The sequence below is a fragment of the Crocodylus siamensis genome, chromosome 4 (assembly GCF_052110815.1).
Source record: "Crocodylus siamensis isolate JL-2025a chromosome 4, ASM5211081v1, whole genome shotgun sequence".
Classification (NCBI taxonomy): Eukaryota; Metazoa; Chordata; order Crocodylia; family Crocodylidae; genus Crocodylus; species Crocodylus siamensis.
Genome location: NC_143398.1, coordinates 245796286 through 245816743, shown reverse-complemented (window position 1 = coordinate 245816743; position 20458 = coordinate 245796286). Strand labels below are relative to the sequence as shown.

The 20458-nt window shown below is 48.9% G+C and overlaps 1 long non-coding RNA gene across 4 annotated transcripts in view; it reads right to left on the bottom strand.

Annotated features, from left to right (window-relative positions):
* The window catches only part of LOC149867761 (uncharacterized), a 94836-nt gene that overhangs the window by 27740 nt on the left and 46638 nt on the right, over positions 1-20458 (bottom strand). Inside the window, exons 2-3 of one of the 4 annotated variants that reach the window (XR_016442130.1) lie at positions 11564-11759; positions 11283-11472 (exon numbers count right to left, since the gene is read on the bottom strand). This is a non-coding gene — a long non-coding RNA (uncharacterized LOC149867761). Of the gene's footprint in view, positions 1-11282; positions 11473-11563; positions 12215-20458 lie in introns of those variants that run through there. The other 3 variants (XR_016442129.1, XR_016442131.1, XR_016442132.1) reach the window with 3 other exon arrangements.

Sequence of the window (20458 nt, the reverse complement as noted above, 5' to 3'; positions counted from 1 at the left end):
TGCACATAGTTTCATAGTTTGTAGGGTCGGAAGGGACCTGAGCAGATCATCTAGTCCGACCCCCCGCCATGGCAGGAAAGAGTACTGGGTCAAACGACCCCAGCAAGGTGCTCGTCTAACCTCCTCTTGAACACCCCCAGGGTAGGGGCCTGCACCACTTCTCTTGGAATATAAGAGGTGAAGGCACATAAAGAGGTGAAGGTTTTGCTTGGGAAAATGAGGGTTGAAGGGAGCTCAGGAGGTCACATCTAGTCCAACCCCTTCTCCAAGCAGGACCAGCCCCAACTACATCATCCCAGCCAAGGCTTTGTCTAGTCTGATCATCAAAACCTCCAAGGATGGAGACTGCACCACCTCTCTGGGGAGCCTGTTGCAGTGTTTTATTCCCCTCCTGGTGAGAAAGTTGTTCCTAATATCCAACTTCAACTTTTCTTGTTGCAACTTTCAGCCAAAGCTTCATCTAGCTGGGCCTTAAACACTTCCAAGGATGGAGATTGCACCACCTCTCTAGGTAAAGGACTCTGGGGACTGGTTGCAAGCCAGGCCTCGTCCCTGGCTGGGCACGAACCACCAACCTCCTGGTTAAAAGTCGATCGCTACGTGGTCCAACGATGCCAGACAACAGCCCCACCCTCTCTCTTTTGCCTGTGCCCAGATATAGCTCTTTAAATGGTGTGGTTTGCAGTGCAGTCTTGCTTTCTAAGACATTGCAGCAGACACAAAAACACCCAGCCTTAATTGGTGCTGTCAGCTCCAGCTGACAGATCTCCCATTAAACACACCCAGCAATAAAAAACGAAGCTCCCCTCCCCCATAATAAAATAAAGTCCCATTAAACGCAGATGAGAGAGACTCCAGCGGGTAGCTGGAGGCAGACCGCAATTTACTGAACCGATGAAAAATGTCAGGATCCTGCCAATGCTTTGATGGGCACCACTTTAGACTAATGAGCAACTGGGCTGTTTATTCCCTGGAAAACGGTTGAACTATTAGAGGGGTTTTAAAGATGTTCTAGGTATTTCAGCATGAAACCAGTGGGGATTTACTAGTTTATGGCCAGGGCCCTATAGGCTTGACCAAGTCTGAGACTTATCTCTAAGTCCATGAAGTTCGCAGATGTTCCCTGCCGGTCCTTTCCCAACACTGTTGGTTATCTAGTGTTTGCCTCTCTCCAGCCAAAGTCCTCCTAGTTCATATGTTTGCTAGTGCTCAGCAGCACAGGAGGCGGGGAAATGCAGGCGATGGGGAGGCGTCTCATTAGGCAGACAGCTTTACTGTGGTAACGAGCCAAGACAGCATCCTACACTTCTGGGAACTCTCTGAATTAGTCAATCCCAAAACCTTCACATTGCAGATGGTCCTGTATGTCACTGTGCCATATAGCATCATTCAAGACCAATAGCGCTCCATGACGGTCCACAAAACTTTGCTGATGCCCCAGCTCCTGACCTGAAACACCTCCGGCTGTTCTTCTTGTAGCTCCCCAGGCATCTCTATAGGGTAATTAACCCAATTAAAAGAGTGCCTCTTTAGGCTAATGAACCACAGGTCTCTTGTGCAGGGAGGACGTCTCATATGGTGGGTTTGGACAGTGGACAAGGAGGATGGAGGTAGCAGAGTCCCTTCACATGTGACCCAAAAGAGAAGCAACCCAGGGCTCTCAAGATGAAATCAAGCTGCTGTTGCATTTAAAAAGTGGAAGTATTTTCCCTAATGATGCTGCTGTCCCTCGGCTAGAGCAGGGAAAATGGCTTTCCACAAGCACCAGCTGGCTGCCTGAACCCAAGCAATTGCCTTCACCTCTCTGTAGCTCTGGGACCCAAGTAATAAATTAAAGATGATAATATTCACCCAAAGAGATGCTATGAGGTTGGATCGGCCCATGCTGGAAGCACAGTGGGATCGCTGAAGGGGGGGAGAGGAGAAAAGTGCGGCACTGTCTTATCCTCCTGGCCCAATGCTATTTTCACCTCTCAGTTACTGCAAGGATTAAACAAAGACCAGAAACTGTGCAATGCCTGGAGTTATTTCCTCTAATGCAGTCAAGAGGACTGTAACAAAGGAGGGATATCTCTGTGGGTATACCCCAATCTGGTCCCTGTCCCTGCTCATGGAGTCCCAGATGTGCAACCCGCCGATGCAGGGGCTGACAACGCTCGGTCTTCTTGGGGTCTTGGGTTCATCGCGTGGCTCAGAAGCCGCGGTGGCTAACCCCCTGGCTGTCATCAGAGGCCAGGGGAGCAGGGGCTTGCAGGTGGTGGGGACCCCTGGCAGCCGCTGCTCCACTCATGTGCAACGCAGGGCAGTATGGAGGAGAGGACTCAGCACTTTCTTGGCACCCATGAGAGCTCTTTCGCAATGGGAGTATTAATAATGCAGGCGGGGAGGAGGCTGGCTGGATGGGGGGGATGATAGCACAGCACTACCCAGAGCGTTCGCAGGGAAACCACAAACAGATGTGCCTGCGGTGTTCCAGCAGAGACCTCAAGAAGCCAGCGAACAGAGGCTCTTTGATCCTCATCTCCGAGGCCAGGGGAGGCAAGGGCCAGCTTTGTTCAGCTTGCAGGAGGTGGAGGGAAAGCCGGTGAAAACCCTCCTGATGGCAGCACAAGCGAGATGCCTTCCCGGCCTCTGACGGGGGACAGGAACCAGGAGAGCCAAGGCTGCGACAAAGCAGCCAAAGGTGGGGGGTGGGGGGAAGAGGTTGTCCTATTTATTTTTATTTGGGCTTTTCCTGTAAGCAATGCATGTGAGAAGCTGTGGGCCCCGCCAAGGGAACAGGAGGAGCAGGCCCAGAGAGCAGAGAGCTAGTCCATCGTACCTCCGGGGACGGACAGAAGCACGGCATGAGAGTGGGGCGAGCGGCACGGCCTCTGTTCCTCCTGTGGTCATTACCCCCTCGGTAAAATGAGTGTGAAACCAGAAAAGCTCCCTCAGCTCCTTCAGTGCCACTGCTGCCAAGAAACAAGTTGCCACCGGGAGTGTCTACACATGTATTTACTGCACAGTAACTTACTGAGCAATAAGCAGTTTTTAGGCCAGTATCTACACGTGCAGCCATTAAAGCACAATAATGCTGTGTATTTACTGACTTAGTCCCAAGTCGGTCCACACACACAGTGCTACTGCACAGTAAGGTGTCTACACATGCATTACTGTGCACTAATTAATCCGGCATAAATTTGATACCTTCATGATGCAAGTATCAAATTTACACCCGAATCAGCATAAGTCACCATATTTACTGCACAATAAGGGCATGCACGTGTAGTTGTGTGCCTGTACTGCGCGGTAATTTTCAGTTACTGTGCAGTAACCTAAATTGCTGTGCAGTAAATGTGCATGTGTAGACATGCCCAAGGTGTTGTTCTATGTATATGCCAAGCAGTGACAAGGGAAAGGAAAAGCCAGGTCTGTTCTTTGACCACATCTGTACCCTGGCAGGTCCCTGAGGGGCAGGGAGAGACTCTGAATGAGGAAAGGGGCATCTCTTTTCAGAGCAGAGATGCTGGTATCCTGGCTGGCTGGTGCAGTGTATTTCCTGGGTGACAGATCAGCCCAGAAGGCCAGGCCCACAGTGCCTGTGGGGGAAGCCTGTATTGTCTGGCTCAGATTGGATGTTCTCTTTCCTTTGATAGGAAGAACAGTTTTCTCACTTGTTTGACAACAAAAGGGGGCTGCGTGTTCATGAGGGAGCAGATTAAGGGTTGTTCCAGCTACTCCGGAAAGCGAAGAGGCAGCGTTTCCTCTGGAACGTGATGAGCCACCTAGAGATAACAGCAACGATAACTTCACTCAATACAGTGTCATTCTGGTTCCCGGGCCTCTCAAGATGCCTCACACGATGTGCAGCCATTTCCCAAACATAGTCTGCAGGCCAGGAGGAAAGATTAGAAGCAAAGGTGAAGCCCAATGAGTTTCCAGGCAGCCAGGGCCCTGGCATCACTGACTACCAGCGGGAAAGGAGTCAATCAACCTTCTGGCCTACTTATGTCCTGGGTGTCCTGTTACCAGATGTGGGGACATATGTGTGATGTACCTGGGGCAGTAGGCATGCTGTCCTTCACATGGGCTGCCATTTAGGACAGGAAAGGGAAAATCACTTCTTCCTCTAATCTATAGACAGGGATTTAGAGAAGAAGAAATGTGGCCACTGCCCATTGTGCTAACCAATATCCTCTCATTATTTTGCCATGCTCCCCCATTGTCTCTATCCATCTACACCCAGTTTGTAAGCTAGTAGCTACGTCCTGCATTCTTGAAAATAATGAAAGATCCCCACAGACATAAATGGCCTTTTTTTTCCAGACAAGGGTCATTAACACTTATGTGCCAGATAGTTTCCTGTTATCATCATCATCATCATCATCAGTGGCTATTATTATAACACACAGAAGAGCGAGTCATGAACCAAAAGTCTGCTGCGCTTGGCACTGTACAAAGAGAAAAGTTATTTTCTATTTCCTGTCCTTGAGTCCATTGTGGATGCACAGTGAGCGTTGTCTTTGACTTCACACATAGCCGCCTTTCAAAAGTAGACGTGCACTGCCTATATACGTGGTAGGCATGTCTACACGTGCATTTACGCTGGCTTAAATTTACTGCATAGTAAATTACTGCACAATAAGCAGGAATAGGCTGGCATCTATATGTGCTGGTGTTAAAGCACATTAACATTGTGTGTGGACTGACTTGGAACTAAATTTAGTACCACACACTGTGTTACTGTGCAGTAAAGTGTCTATACATGCATTACTGTGAACTGACTAATCAGGCATAAATTTGATACCTGCATGATGCAGGTATCAAATTTATGCTCAAGTTGGCATAAGTTGGCATATTTAGTGTGCAGTACGGGTGTGTATGTGTAGATGCACACCCATACTGTGCAGTAATTTCAAGCCATTTTATGAACTGCAAGAGCATGTGCACAAAATACCCTAATTACTAGTAGATGAGAAGCATTTGGGGCATTACTCCATGCAGGGCTCATAACCTTATCACCGTATACACTACAAACAAAATGAGAAGGGATGTCTCCCTCCATCCCAAAGGGGCAGGGAAGAAGGAACAGCTCTTTCCATGAGGATGGTTCTTCTCCATCTGGCATGGAAATAACAGTAAGAGACTTGGGAGGAAGCACATGGAGTCTGCCTCACTTGGTAGGCTGCAAGGACTTGAAACAGGACCCATAAAGACAGGTGATAATAGGAACAATCCCGGAAGTCCCCAACCCTAAAGGAAAGGAGATGTTTGCACTGGTGGCAGGCCTGGGTGGTCCCAGAGACCTCATCTTTGCCTGGGTTTTTATAAAGATCTGCACCCCCTTCCACCCGCTGAGGTCCATCACGTGTCATATCCCATGTCTCTCACAACTCTCATGCGTTCAGGGCATTGAGCATCAACTCTCAAGCATTCAGGGCATTCAGCATTGCTGCCTCTTGCCTCTTCTCAGGTAGTCCAGTCTCTCACCCCTTACAGGTTCTGCTTTGAAATGGAAATGGAGCTCCCTGCTTTCTTGTATCACTTCAAAGTGTTTAAGCAGCCTGGCCCCTTCCCTGCTATGTCAGGTCATGCACCTAATTTGAGAATCAGTTAAAGCACCAGATGCTATTATGACTGAGTCAGGCCTTTGCCAGCACCCCAATATAGTCTAAAGGATGCCCAGTGTTCAGCCCAGGGTTTCCAGTTCGAGGTTGGTATTGCAGGATTGGCTGTGGGTTTCACTCAAACACACAATGATCACTCTCTGCTCCCCTAATGGATCTGAACCAAGCTGAATCCAAGGAGCAGATCTCTCCAGATCCGTACCCGGGCATTGTAGCTTGAGCACACCTGTGAGAGGAAACAACCAAACCTGCATTTATAGCCAAATTCTGGTATCACACACCTGGTCTCATAGGGCAAGGTCATGCAGCACCTATAGCAATAGTGCTCAGGGGGCCTGTTCGCCTTTTGCATGACAAATGGCTCAAAGCAAATTAATCCCAAAGCCCAAGGATAAGGAGGACAGTTAGTGGGTTTAGTTATGTAAGTCTGGGTATTGGCCAAGGATTTCTTTGTGTGTGGCCTACCATGCACTGCTGCCCTCTGCAATGCTGTTTGTAGGTCATCTTGATAACCAGCCCAAGTGCCAAAGATAGACCGCTCGGCTTAAAAATACCCAGCTCCTTCTTTATCTGCATGAACTGCTGGTATCCGCCTCTGTCGATGTAATCAAGCTTTAAGTCAACCGGGTGTGAAAGGTCTAGAAGAAAGTCTCCCTCTATCTGGAAATCAGCTCCTAATAGGTCTGTAGCAAGGAGAAGTGAAGGATATCCGAGCTGTGATGGGGGCCCAAACTCCATGACCCCAGAAGACAAGAATCCGTGCCAGAGCCAGCTGCTAGAGGGAAACGTGAACTCACAGCATGCACACGCACATGCACACACATGCACATGCACACAAACAGGACCCTAAAGTCAACCCAAAGGCATTTAATTGATTTCAGCTTTGAAGAAGGCCTTAAGCCAGCATATTATATGTGCTGACTGTGAGTAATAACAGTAAGAATAGTAAGAACAGCAGCAACAACAACACCAACAACAATAATAATGGGGAATGCTTAGCCCTGAAGGTCTGGATTTTGGTACTGTAACCCAGATGGGACCTGAATTTCCAAGGCCATGACATGGTGTCAAACACACAGACACCATGCCAGAGATGAGCCCCTGACGCAGGCTGCTAGAGTCCCAGTCCTGTGACTTGCTCCCAGGACGACACCGCGTACGTCACTTGTCAGCTACGTTCACCACCAGAAAAAATCAGCTGTTGATCATCCAGAATGAGGAGCAATGGGCTCAAGTCACAGCAACAGAAGTTGAGGTTGGATATTAGGAAAAAATTTCTCACTCAGAGGGTAGTAATGCACTGGGACGGGTTACCCAGAGAGGTGGTGGAGTCTCCATCTCTGGAGGTGTTTAAGACCCGGGTAGACAAAGCCCTGGCTGGGATGATGTAGTTGGGGCTGGTCCTGCTGGGAGCAGAGGGCTGGACTCGATATGACCTCCCGGGCTCCCTTCAACCCTCATTTTCTACAATTCTGTGATCTTTGCCACCACCCACAGGGAAGCAGACCACAGGCCACATGCCAAAATGTCATGGGCTGATTTCTTTGTCAGGATGTGTTTAAGGCACCCCTGCCTTAAAGACAGACATCTGGCTATAACCACGGGCACAGCACGTTCTCACAGCCGGACTTTCCACCATGCTGGAGTCTCTCCTGAATCCAGTTTGAGTTTTCAAAGCTCTGCCAGGACGTCAGTTCTTGCTCCTTATTGAATGTCACCTTGCCCATTAAACTCCTGCTCTTGCCCTGCTGCCAGTTGCAAAGCCCACCCCACCGATTCAGGACCCTCTGTAACCCAAGGCACCATGTCCCATCCTCCCCCTACCCTCTCCAGGAGCAGAAGAAACGGTGAACAGGTGGAGCACAAACCCCTGGTGCAAAAAGCCAATAAAACGTTGAGCATCCTTGATTTGAAAACAGAAAGGGAAACATCATGAGGTCATTATACAAATCCACATCTTGAATACCGTGTGCTATTCTGGTCCACACATTTCAAATAGGATACAGTAGAAGTAGAAGGGCAATTTAAATGGTCAGGGGCCTGAAGCAGCTGCCATACCAGGAGAGACTAAAAAGCCTCAGACTCTTCATTCTGGAAAGGAGAAGGCTGAAGGGCGAGAGGATAGAGGTCTATAAAACCATGAAGGTTGTGGACCGAGTGAGTGGGGAACCGTTGAATAGCAAACCGGCTGGAGCATCAGAGTCAGAGTAGTAATCCATGGCTCGATGTCTAGTTGGCAGCCGGTAGCAAGCGCAGAGCCCCGGGGGTCGGTCCTGGGGCTGGTTTTGTTAAATGTCTTCATTGACGACCTGGAAGATGGGATGGAGCACGCCCTCAGCAAGTCTGAATTTCCTCACTAGGAGGGTAGTAAAACGCTGGAACAGGTCACCCAGAGAGGCTGCGGACTCTCCATCCTTGGAGGTTTTGAAGACCTATGAATGGCTATTGAACAAATTGGTCGGAGATGATTCCTCTGGCATCTCTAACCCAATAAATGGTAGATGCCAGGTAGGGCATTGAATAGGGAACAGGTTGCTCTAGAGATATCCAGTGTGATGCTCTCCCTTTAAAGCATGCATCCCTGCCATGGTCAGAGACAGGGTATTGGGTTAGGTGGTGTTTTATATGCTCTTCTGCTGCTCCAGCACCAAATGCCATCAACACCACTACCCTGTGCAGTCCCCTATCCATCCCCTCTCCTCCCCCAGCGCCTTGCACCTTCCCTGGAGAGTACTGGCCAGTTGCCTCTGACCTTCTCCGTATAACCCCAAAACCACACTCTTATCCCATCACTTCCCACAGTGCCCCGTGGTTCTCATGCTTCCTGCCTGCCTGGCAGATCCCGAGGGTGGGCATCTCGTAGGAAGACGCGTTGTTGCACAGAAGCTAGCGCCTTGCTGGAGAGGCAGGTGACTGCAGTGCAAATGCATGCACAAACTGTGGTTTAGATTCAGAAATGAAATGCTTTCAGCAATGCCTATGGCCTGCCAGGACCCACTTGCTTGGGGTGCATTAAGAAGCAAATACCCTGAAAGGCATACCATATTTATCCACATACCACACTCTCCTAAAATCAAGGGGTGAGTCTTAAATAAGGGAAGTGAATATGAACAGCTTTGTTACAGGAAAGACTCCCCCCGCCCTCTTCCTTATTCTGCCTCCCCCATACAAGATGCATGTCTTATTTGGGCAGACAAGGTTTTTTGGGTAAATCCGATATCTTTTATTAGACTAACTCAAATAGTTGGAAAAATTCTTCTTTGCAAGGTTTCGGGTACAAACACCCTTCTTCGAGCTATGCCCTTAGACCAATGTGGCTACCGCCTAGTCCCCTGTCTTATTTGGGAGCATGTGGTAGGTGAATAAACACGGTATCTACAGAATAAGCAAAGGGCAGGTGGTCACTTGAGTAATACGTGTCGCCAGCACATTTCACATGTACGATTGCAGGTGTGAGCAAGGCGAACCTGCCTCTGGGCACTGCACCATACCAAAGAGATGGGGAAACTGAGGCAGAGAGGTAAAGTCACCTGTTCACAGCTGCACAGCAAGTCGGCAGCAGAGCTGCATGTCCGGTGACAAGAATCCCACTTTTTAATGCTGAACACTAATAGCGGAGCTCCAGACAAATGAGGCTACAGACCAAAAAATGATTTATTCTCGTCAATCTGGGAGCGATTTGAAATCGCTGTGAACGATGCAGAAGAAGGCTGGAACGGGGGAAAACAGCCACAGCCGTCAGATAGTGACTGTTTCTGTCTTGTTCTGATGTTTGTTCTCGTCCATCCAGCTCAACTGCAGAGCCACAGCCACCGCCTGCGAGGATCCAGCTCAACCCATTTTGGTTGTAAAAGGGCACAGAAACGTCTGCCGGGTTTTTGGACGCGACTGGGGGGAAAAAATAACGTCTCGCTGAAATCCCTGCAGTGCCTGTAATGTTTGCATGGGGAGCTAAGCTGCCCCAAACACACGAGGTCTTGTTTAGATTGTCTGCTGCCATCCCCGAGCGAAGACGCTGCGGCTGAAGGGGACTCTGGGCTGAAATGCCGCAAGCTGTTCCTGAGCCTCTTAGCTCTGTGTCATGGTAAGTAATGAGTTGGGTACTACATCATGGCAATGTTATGACAGCAAGCAAAGCCCTGCTGACCTCGGATTAGTCTTGTCTTCTCTGAGCCTCGTCTCCAGCTCCGCTCGGGACGTGTGTGTGTGTAACTTTAGATTACCCCTGAATGCATTTCAGCTGTCGACTGCAAATGTGTTTTCTATTTGCACGGGGCTGTGTCATGTCCTTCCCTCCAGAGCGGTTCCTGGTCGGGTGCAGGAGGGGACGCTTCAGGTGGAAGGTCCCCGGCGACGTGTTCAGTTCCCCACAACGGCAAATATAAAACAATCATCAAACTGTCGCTCCTGAGCTCTTTGCAATTGCTGACATGTCTGCAGCTGTGCTCGAGTTAGTGCCTTCCACTTAGAGTCAGTTGTGCATCACAGGGAAAACCAGCTTTTTCCAAAGATATAAGGAGGCTTGTGCAACCAGCTCAGAGAATAATAGAAATTAGATGTGAAGAGAGCCAGGAGGTTCGATGTGCCCCTTCGAAGTCAATGCAAAACTCCTTTTTGAATTATAGGACACCAGCTCTGCCCTTGTCTGCCTACAACACCTCTTGTATGTATAGCATACATCACAGTATCTGGGTCTGTCTACACTGTGCCCAGCATAGCATCATAGAAAAGGAGGGCTGAAAGGACCTCAGGGGGTCACATCTAGTCCAACCCCCTGCTCCAAGCAGGACCAGCCCCAACTACATCATCCCAGCCAGGGCTTTGTCTACCTGGGTTTTCAACACCTCCAAGGATGGAGAGTCCCCCACCTCTCCTAGTGCTTCCCCACCCTCCTGGTGAGAGAGCTTTTCCTAATATCCAACCTCAACTTCCCTTGCTGCAAGTTGAGCCCATTGCTCCTTGTCCTGCCATCTGCTCCATCCTTTTTGCAACCACCCTGCTGGGAGGTGAAGGCTGCTATCAAATCCCCCCCCGGTCTTCTCTTCTGCAGACTGAAGTCATCACCTGAGTAGGTAGCTTGAACAATAAAGCAGTTGTGTGGCTCTGTTAATGATGTCTGGTGGGGGGAAATGAGAGACAATCAGCTGAACATTGGAGATGTTACCCTGTATCTGAGCTGGTTTCCATTTTCAGTCTGGTTTCAACTCAGGGGCTTGGAGGGGAGGAAAGCAGGGGGTTTCGGCCAGTTGCCTCGAGCTAGGACAGTGCATTGGTTTTCTGTGGTCAAGCACAGCTCCACAGAGCAGCAGGAAATTCCCAGTTTCCATTTGCAGATCCGGTGCCTGCCACAGCCCAGCACGCTGGTACCGGGCTCACCTGGCTGCTCGCAGCCCGCCACACTGGCTTTCTGGACACTAGAAAGTCACCGACAAAAACAGCGGAGGCCAAAAGGCCACGCTTTTCTCAGCAATGCTCCCAAGTCTGGGAGGCTGGAGTTCAACAACCCCAGGATCAAGACGAGCAAAACCCCAAGAAACATTAACAACTAAGACAGTTGCAGACAATTTCTCCCCAAGACAGACCCTCCTGTGTTCAAACAGGGAGCTGGAAGAGCGTCCAATAAGTGCATTCAGGAAATATTCAGAGTCAGCTTATATCTGGATAATTATTTACCTTGGTCTTTTCCTGTCGCGTCAGCTAGACGCTGTATTTTTCTTTGCTTCCTGTCCTACATAGCTCTGTTGCGTTGCTGTGAGCTGTGAAATAGCTGCTCTGCTGAGTCACACGCACGGCTCAATGCTTGGAAAAGTAGCATCGACAGCCACCAAAATCACCGGACTCGTCAGTCCTGGGGACACGTTCCCTGTTAAGAAAGTGGAGAGTGATCGCGTGAGCCTTTTTGGAATGGCAGACCCTTAATAAGGCCAGATTCAGGAGCAAGACTTTTCCCTTACCTGCCTGCTCAGGTGAAAACGATAGAGAGAGGAAGGGTGCAGAGAGCATCCATTTATTCCAGGCGGGGAAAACTGCATGGGAAGGTGTCTAAGGATAGACGAAGGTTCGCTCCTTGCTGAGATAAGCAGCGGGAAAAGCTTACCGAAGCAACCGTTGCATGGAAGCAAACGATGAAAAGTGACAGAAGATGGCAATCTGCTTGGAAAAACATGAGGTTACAATTTACCATCAAGAGGGATGTGCAGAGGCCCCGACGAAGACTAGGCAACACATCAAATGGTTTTTCAGAAGGGGAGAAATCAGAGATAGCTTCCTCTCCTCCATCTCCCCGCGTGCCTGCAGGGAGGAGGTGCTGGGGAGCGGATAAAGCGGATCTGGGTTTTCACATCTGCTGTGGGAGAAGGGATTATTTCAGATCCTGGGGCCCTGCTTTACCCAAAGGCAGTGCTGAATGACCCAGTGCTGGGGTATGGCTCAGGGTGAAAAGTAATATCTTGACTTAAGGAACCAGACCTCGTGGTAGAGGTGATATCTTTTATTAGACTGACTAGATTTTTGCAAAAAACATAAATCTTTAATTGCAAGCTTTCTTGCAATATTTCTTGCAATATCTTGACTTGGGTTTTCTTTCCACTCTTCTCCCCGCTCCCCTCCAGGGCCAATGAGCTACCATAGCTTTCATTTTCTACCTAAAACATGCCTGTCAGATGCATATATTTCATTGGGGGCTGGTTCCTGTAGTCAAGACCCACATCAACAGACGCAGTATGCATTTATGACACATAGCGACCTCACAGCAAGAGCTATATTGATACCAGCCCCTTATTCTCCAATGTTTTGACTCAAATGCATGACTACTGCTGCCTCTTTTAGGAGAGTACGCTGAACTGTTAGATGTCACTATTCAATAGGTGTCTGCTGATCTTCAGGTTTCATCCTACCCCGTACCACTTCCCCTATTTTTAGAGGTGGGGTGGGAAGCTAGTTACTTTGATTAACAATTATCAAGCCCAAAAAGGGTCATTGTAAAGAGGACGGGGATCAGTTGCTCTGTGTGTCCAAGTGACAAAACAAGAGGTAATAACACTAAATGACAAGGGATATTTAGGAAGAATTAGGTGAGGCCATTAACAACAAGGCTGGTTAAGCACTGGTACAGACTACCTATAGAGGTTGTGGTATCTCCAGCATTAGAAGTCTGTAAAAGCAGGTTAGACAGACAATTGTCTGGGGTGGTTTAGACCTGCCTCGAGCAGGCGGTTGAACTCGATGAGGTCTTTTCCAGTCTGATTTTTCTCAAATTGTCTGAGTGAGGCAACTCTTCCCTGCTGGGTCAGATATGATTCAAAAATCATGAAACAACCCTAAAAACTTAACTAACAAAGAGCAGAAATCAGCACAAGAAGCTTGCAAGAAGTACTTCATTAAGGTCCATTTAACAACCTTGTTGGGAGGATCTGAGAGCACTAAGGAGGAATAAGAAATGAGATCTTCAGCTCCTAGTATCACAAAATCACAGAATCCTAGGAAACGAGGGTTGAAGAGACATCAGGGGGTCACATCCAGTCCGACCCCCTGCTCCAAGCAGGACCAGCCCCAACTACATCATCCCAGATGAGGCTTTGTCTATCTGGGTCTTAAACACCTCTGAGGATGGAAAGTCCACCGCCTCTCTAAGCAACCTGTCCCAGTGCTTCACCACCCTCCTCGTGAGAGAGTTTTTCCTACTATCCCACCTCAACTTCCCTTGCTGCAGCTTGAGCCCACTGCTCCTTGTCCTGCCATCTGCCCCCCACCGAGATCAGTCCAGCTCCATCCTCTTTGCAGCCCCTCCTGCAAGGAGGTGAAGGCTACTGTTCAATCCCCCTCGGTCTTCCCTTCTGCAGACTCAATCAGCCCATTTCCTTCAGCCTCCCCTCACCAGTCCTGTCCCCCAGCCCCAAAACCATTTTCACTGCCCTCCACTGGACTCTCTCCAATTTGCCCACACCCTTTCTGTAACAACGGGCCCAAAACTGGACACAGTATTGGGCCCCCCACTACAGAAAGGATGTGGACAAATAAAGTGCATCTTCAGGTCTGGCTAAAAAGCACCTTGGTTGGCAGAAAATGAATAGGTCAGAAAATCCCACGCTTCCTGCCTGTTGTACGTGTGCTATGGATTAGATGGAGGCTTTCCATCTGTGGTGGTTGTCAAGCTTGCTTCTTCCATCCGGAGTTAAATCCCCTTAAAAAAATGTTAATTTTATTGAGGAAGAGCTTGTCCAACTTTCATTGGCAGCCCACCTCCCCGTTTGGGACGATTCTGTGGTCAGCTCTGAGAGCCAAGAGTTCCCACAGGCAGGAAAGTCAGACGACATCCCAGCAACACGGTTGCACTAGCTGGGGGCAGATTCCAGAACATGGGTGCCGGTGCCACACACGTCCCACGTCTGCAAAGCAGGACAGCAACAAAAATCAGCCAGGAAGCTTCCCAGGACCACAGCCTATTGGGAGGACAGAAATAATTATTTAAGCCAGTCTCAGATTACTCATTGGAGTGCATCTCATTAACAGATTCCATTTATTCCTGTAACTATTGTGCAACAATTAGTGGGTGTTAAATGGAGCTCATCTGCCTGCAATTGCAACAGCCTAGGTTTGCCAAGATGTCTTTCTCTTGCCTGTGGTGCCTGATTCCTGAGTGTCAAGTAGTGCTGATTGGGATATCTCCAACCAAATGGAGCTGTATTGAAATAGGAAGCCCAAAATGTTTTGTGAAGGCCTCACGGTTTGGAACAAGCTTTCCCTTTGGAGGATTGCTGAGATTCGGCTGACTTCTGATGAGATGGACTGAAACAGACACCAGCATCACGCTTGAGATCCTTTTGAGGCAGAAAAGCCATTCTGATGTTGATTTGGTTCTCCAGGCCCCACCAAAAAAAAGTAGCTTTCAGTCTCAGAGGGCATGTCTACATGTGCATTTACTCTGGCTTAAATTTACTGCACAGTAAGTAGGAATAGGCCGGCATCTACACGTGCAGGCATTAAAGTGCATTAACATTGTGTGTGGACTAAAGTTAATCCCAAATCAGTGCACAAACACAGTGTTACTGTGCACTATGCATCTACATGTGCATTATTGCACAGTAATTAATCAGGAGTAAATCTGATACCTGTGTAATGCCAACTATACCAACAACTTGACATGACTGTACCAACAAAACTGAATACCAAAACCTCAGAGGTCTCCATCAGTGAGATTGTTCTTGCTCTAGCAACAGTCGTGTAAGGCAACACCTGAGCTGGTGTGGAACAAGATCACCCCTCCTGGCTTGACAAATGATCAGGCCATGTATTTGGCATGAGGGTCTGCTTTATATTGTCACACATGAGTGCATATACACACACACACACGCACACGATAGATTGATAGTGGGGGTAAATCATATCGCCTCATAGGACTGGGTGAAAAATGGGCTGTTTCTCATGGGCACATCCACCACCACTTGGAAAACAGTTAAAGCTAAGTTGCCATTGCATACCATCTCTTAGGCTGCATGTATCAATGCTACAGCTCCCATAATGTATTTCTGCCTCATGCAAGAAAGATACGTTCAATTAATCTTACTTTAATTGCATAGAATGCAAAAAGCTGCCAGACATTGCCCCATTGGTTAAATACCATATTCCTTCAAATATTAGATGCTCTAGAATTTAAGACACATGCAAGGTTTCTGATTCCCAAATTAAGAAAAATTTTAAAAAACCTGAAATAAAGGTAAATTTACAAGGATACAACCTCTGTGGAGCATATAAGACCTGCATTTATTTATTTTTACTTGAATTTAAGCCGGCAGGCCATTATTAGAAAAAAATGTTTTCAAAAGTGCTTCTTATGTTCAAAGGAATATGGTAGTTGTGCATCTACACTGAAGCCACCGTTGCCATATCTTTTGCTAGCACATGGTACAAATCCAATCAACACTATCCCGTATCTCTGCCTCTCTCCTGATAGAGGCTTTTATAATGCATGCATCATTCTTTCCAACTGGACACCCAAAAGCAGGAAAGTGAGCAAATTTTTGAGTCAAGCCCCTTCCCACTGGCCTATCTTCCCACATCCCTTTCCTACTTTTCACATCTGAGCTGGGGACAGGGAAATAGTGAAACAGATCATGAAGAGAAACAGTGTCCAACTTACCCAGGTTCTAGGATAGTCAAGGCTGCAGTGGGTATGACCCATGCCTTCATTTGCACTAGATAGCTAAGAGGAGGTCCCTGCAGAGACACATGAGTGAATGCTCAGCTCTCCCCTTCCCTCTTGAGAGGTAGGAGGTTGCATGGCCTGGATCAAGGACAGGCAGGAGTCTAGAGATGTGGAGGAGACCAGGCGAACTCTCTTTGGACGGGTAACGTCCTAAGTCCATTTCAGACAAGAAACCCCCTCACCCAAAAGACAGGTATGTCTGTCCTCAGTAATCCAGGAGCAGACATGGATTCAGTAAAAAGCCCGTGGTTTCGAGCAGCCAAGGGAAATGGTGAGCATTGTCCCTGCGAGAGGGAATTGGTGCAACTTCCATCTTGTCCTTGACCCCCCACTGCTCATCATGTCACTTCTTTCTTGGCTGGACTGAGCTTAAACCAGCTGGAGAAGCTGTCCCTCTCGGAGGGCGTGTCTACATGTACATTTACTCCAGCTTAAATTTACTGTGCAGTAAGTGGGACTAGACGTGCAGGCACTAAAGTTCATTAACATTGTGTGTGGACTGACTTGGGACTACAGTTAGTCCCAAGTCCCAAGTCAGTCCACACACACAGTGTTACTGCACAGTAAGGGGTCTGCACATGCATTACTGTGCAGTAATGAATCAGGCATAAATTTGACCCCAGTACTCTTTCCTGCCATGGTGGGGGGGTCGGACTAGATAATCTGCTCAGGTCCCTTCCGACCCTACAAACTATGAAACTATGAAACTATGATACCTGCATGATGTAGGTATCAAACTTACACTCAAGTCAGCAGAAGTTACCATATTTACTGCTCAGTAAAGGGGTGTACATGTAGACACATGCCCATACTGTGCAGTAATTTCTGTTATTGCGCAGTAAATGTGCATGTGTAGACGCACCCAGAGACTAACTCCTGCTGCCATTTTTAACAGTAAGAGGACCATATTCTGCTAAATCCGGTGCACCGTGGAGGCCAGCGGGATTCCTGTGAGCAGAGGGCTGGCAGGATTAAACCCGTATGCCTTTTTCTCTGGGACCCTCACCATCCATCCTCTGCCTGCCTCTTGTTCTGCTGCTTCTAAACATAAGGAGCTAACCAGGATGTCCAAAGTACTGGCGTTGCTGCTTCAAAGAAAAGTGGGGGGACAGGTTTGGGACAGGTGGGAATGTCCCATTATAGAAAAGACCAGGCACCTGGCCTCTCCCCAGCTCACAAAGGCAGGAGCAGTCATGCATTTAAAAGACATCAGTGGGGGAGAGATCAGTAAAGGCTTTGAAGCCAGGGCTTTAGAAAAATCTTCTTAAACACCGGCTAACTTCTAGCATGCTGCAGCTCTGTTGCAGACCTTGATCTCTGCAAGCCATGCTAAGACCTCACTTAGCTTCTTAGGTAGGTGCGCCTTGTATACCAAAAACTGGGTCCAGATCTCGTATCACCTCTGGCAAGTCCCTGTGTGTCTTGGTTTTCAGTTCCCCAACCACAAACTGGGACTAAAAATCTCAACCTAAACCCATAAATCAGACTATAATAGAACGGCAAATCTGGAAGGGACCTCAGGAGGTCACAGCTAATCCAACCACTGTGACCTCTGCAGAAAATTGGGAGCAGACCGAATAAAAAGGATGGACTGGAGACACGAGGAAGGGAGAAGCAGCCAATCCAACCCTTGCTCAAGGCAAGACCATGTCTCAAGCAACCCAGTCAAGTGTCTCTGTACCCTGCTCTTGAAAACACCCAAGGAAAGAGTTTCCACATGTTTCAATGTCTGACCACCTTTCTAGCAAGAATATTCTTCCTAATATCCGTCTAAACTCTTCTTTCTGAGATTTAAGTCTTTGTCCTGTGTCACCATAACAAGAGCTAGAGGGTCACAAAATGAATATATTAGGGAGTATGTTTAAAATGAGCAAAAGGAAGTTCTGTTTCACCCAGCGGGTCATTAAAGTGTGGACCCCGTTGCCACCAGATGTGGTGGAAACTGCGATTTCAGCCAGAGTGAAAAAGGGATTGGACACGTTCTTGGAGGAAAGGGGCATCACTAGCTACTGAGCAGGGGAGTTAAGGACCTGGCCCCTGAACCAGAACTTCCTAGACTTTAAATGCTGGAGGCTGCAAGTGAGAGGAACAGTGGAAAAACCCCTGCTCAGACCCAATTCACACACCCTTTCAGCGTCCACTCGCTGCTGCTATATGAGACACGATGGGCAACTTAGTCATCACGCCAGATGACAAAGCTAACATATTTAACGATTTCTTTGCCTCTGTCTTCCTAAGTAGGGACCAGTTCAGCCACCTCCCTGCTGGGCCCCCCTCGGGCCCCGAGAGAGACACGCCTGGGCCAAGGGTTAGCGAGGAGTTAGTTAGGGTACTTCTGGAGAGGCTGGACGTGTTCAAGTCCGCTGGTCCGGACGATCTTCACCCTAGGGCTCTACAGGAACTGGCCGAGGTCATTGCGGGACCCCTGGCGCGGCTCTATGAGCACTCGTGGTGCTCTGGCGAGGTGCCGGAGGACTGGAAGAGGGCCAATGTGGTCCCTATCTTCAAAAAGGGAAAAAAAGAGGACCCGGGAAATTACAGGCCAGTTAGTCTGACCTCAATCCCGGGTAAGCTCTTTGAAAAAATTATCCTGGCACACATCCAGGAGGGCCTTGCGGGGGAATGCATGCTCAGGGGCAACCAACATGGGTTCATCAGTGGCAGGTCTTGTCAGACCAACCTGGTGGCCTTTTACGATCAGGTCACCAAATCATTAGACGCAGGGGTTGCTGTGGATGTAGTCTTTTTGGACTTCCGGAAGGCTTTCGACACTGTCTCTCACCCTGTCCTCATCAAAAAGCTGGGAGACTGTGGTGTCGATGCCCACACGGTCAAATGGGTCGCCAACTGGTTGGAGGGCCGCACCCAGAGGGTGGTAGTGGATGGGTTCTTCTCGACCTGGAAGGACGTGGGCAGTGGGGTCCCGCAGGGCTCGGTCCTCGGGCCCGCACTGTTCAACATCTTCATCAGTGACTTGGATGAGGGGGTAGAAAGCACCCTGTTCAAGTTTGCTGATGACACTAAGATGTGGGGGGATGTGGGCGCACTAGAAGGGTGCAATAGGCTACAAGCTGACCTTGACAGGTTGCAACGGTGGGCGGATGAGAATAGGATGGGGTTTAACACTGATAAGTGCAAGGTGTTGCACATGGGGAGGAAGAACCGGCACCACACTTACAGGTTGGGGAACTCCCCTCTTGCCAGCACGGAGACGGAAAAGGATCTTGGAGTCGTCATCGACTCCACGATGAACATGGGCCGGCAGTGTGGGGAGGCAGTCAAGAAGGCCAACCGTACCCTGTCATGCATCCACAGATGCATCTCGAGCAGGGCCAGGGAGGTGATCCTCCCCCTCTATGCGGCACTGGTCAGGCCGCAGCTGGAGTCCTGCGTCCAGTTCTGGGCGCCACACTTCAAGAGGGACGTGGACGATATGGAGAGAGTCCAGAGGAGGCCACTCGTATGATCAGGGGTCAGCAGGGCAGGCCTTATGAGGAGAGGCTACGGGACCTGAACCTGTTTAGCCTCCACAAGAGAAGGTTAAGGGGGGACCTTGTGGCCTGCTACAAACTGGTCAGGGGGGATCAGCAGGTATTGGGGGAGTCCCTGTTCCCCCGTGCGCTGCCAGGAGTGACCAGGAATAACGGTCACAAGCTGGCGGAGGGTAGGTTTAGATTAGATATTAGGAGGCGCTACTTCACAGTCAGGGCGGCTAGGGCCTGGAACCGGCTTCCAGGGGAAGTGGTGCAGGCTCCTAGCCTGGGGATTTTTAAAAGGAAGTTAGATGAGCACCTTGCCGGGGTCATCTGACCCCGGTGCTCTTTCCTGCCAAGGCAGGGGGTCGGACTAGATGATCTACCTAGGTCCCTTCCGACTCTAGCTACTACGAAACTATGAAACTATGAGACGGGAGACTGGGCAACGTGGCCCTCTGAACTGACCCAGTAAATGGCAGCTCTTATGTGCTACCACTCTTTTTACAACCATCCTTCTGGCATTTGAAGACTGTTATCAGATCCACACACACACATCAATCAGCTGTCTCTTCTCCAGACGAAATAATCCCAGTTCTTCCAGCCTTTCCCAGGCCTCTCACCATTTTTGTCAAGCAAGTCACCTGCACGCTTTATGGCTCGCTTCACCCTTGACCAAAATCAAGGTTGCAATATCTCCCCTAAAGGGTCACAAAGCTTCCTTTAGTAATGTTTGTCAAATGCTTTAAAGTCCTTGCATGGAAGAAGCTATAGAAATGCCAAATGGTCATCTCATTCATCCTAAAAGGTCCCAAAATAGTTTGCAACCCTCTGCTCTTCACAGGCCTACGACTAAAATGCATCAGCCTCTGGAAGGCAACTGTTGAATAGCCTTCCCGTTATAATAAACCTTAGTAGAGGTTAAAACATTATGCAATGGGTGTAGCTAAGACAGGAGAGGCAAGTTAGAGAATCAGAAGGCAGTTTCCCACCTGGAAATGTGCCAGGAGAGCATAGTCATACATCAGGCTTGCAAAAAAAAAAAAAAGCAACCAAGCAACTTTACTATGAGGTAGTCATCGAGCTCAAAGTGTTTTCTCTCTTATGTGAAAACCTGGCACCTCCAGGAAAATGCTGTCCCTCGCCGCCATGTGGGAGCTGTGGGTCAGAAT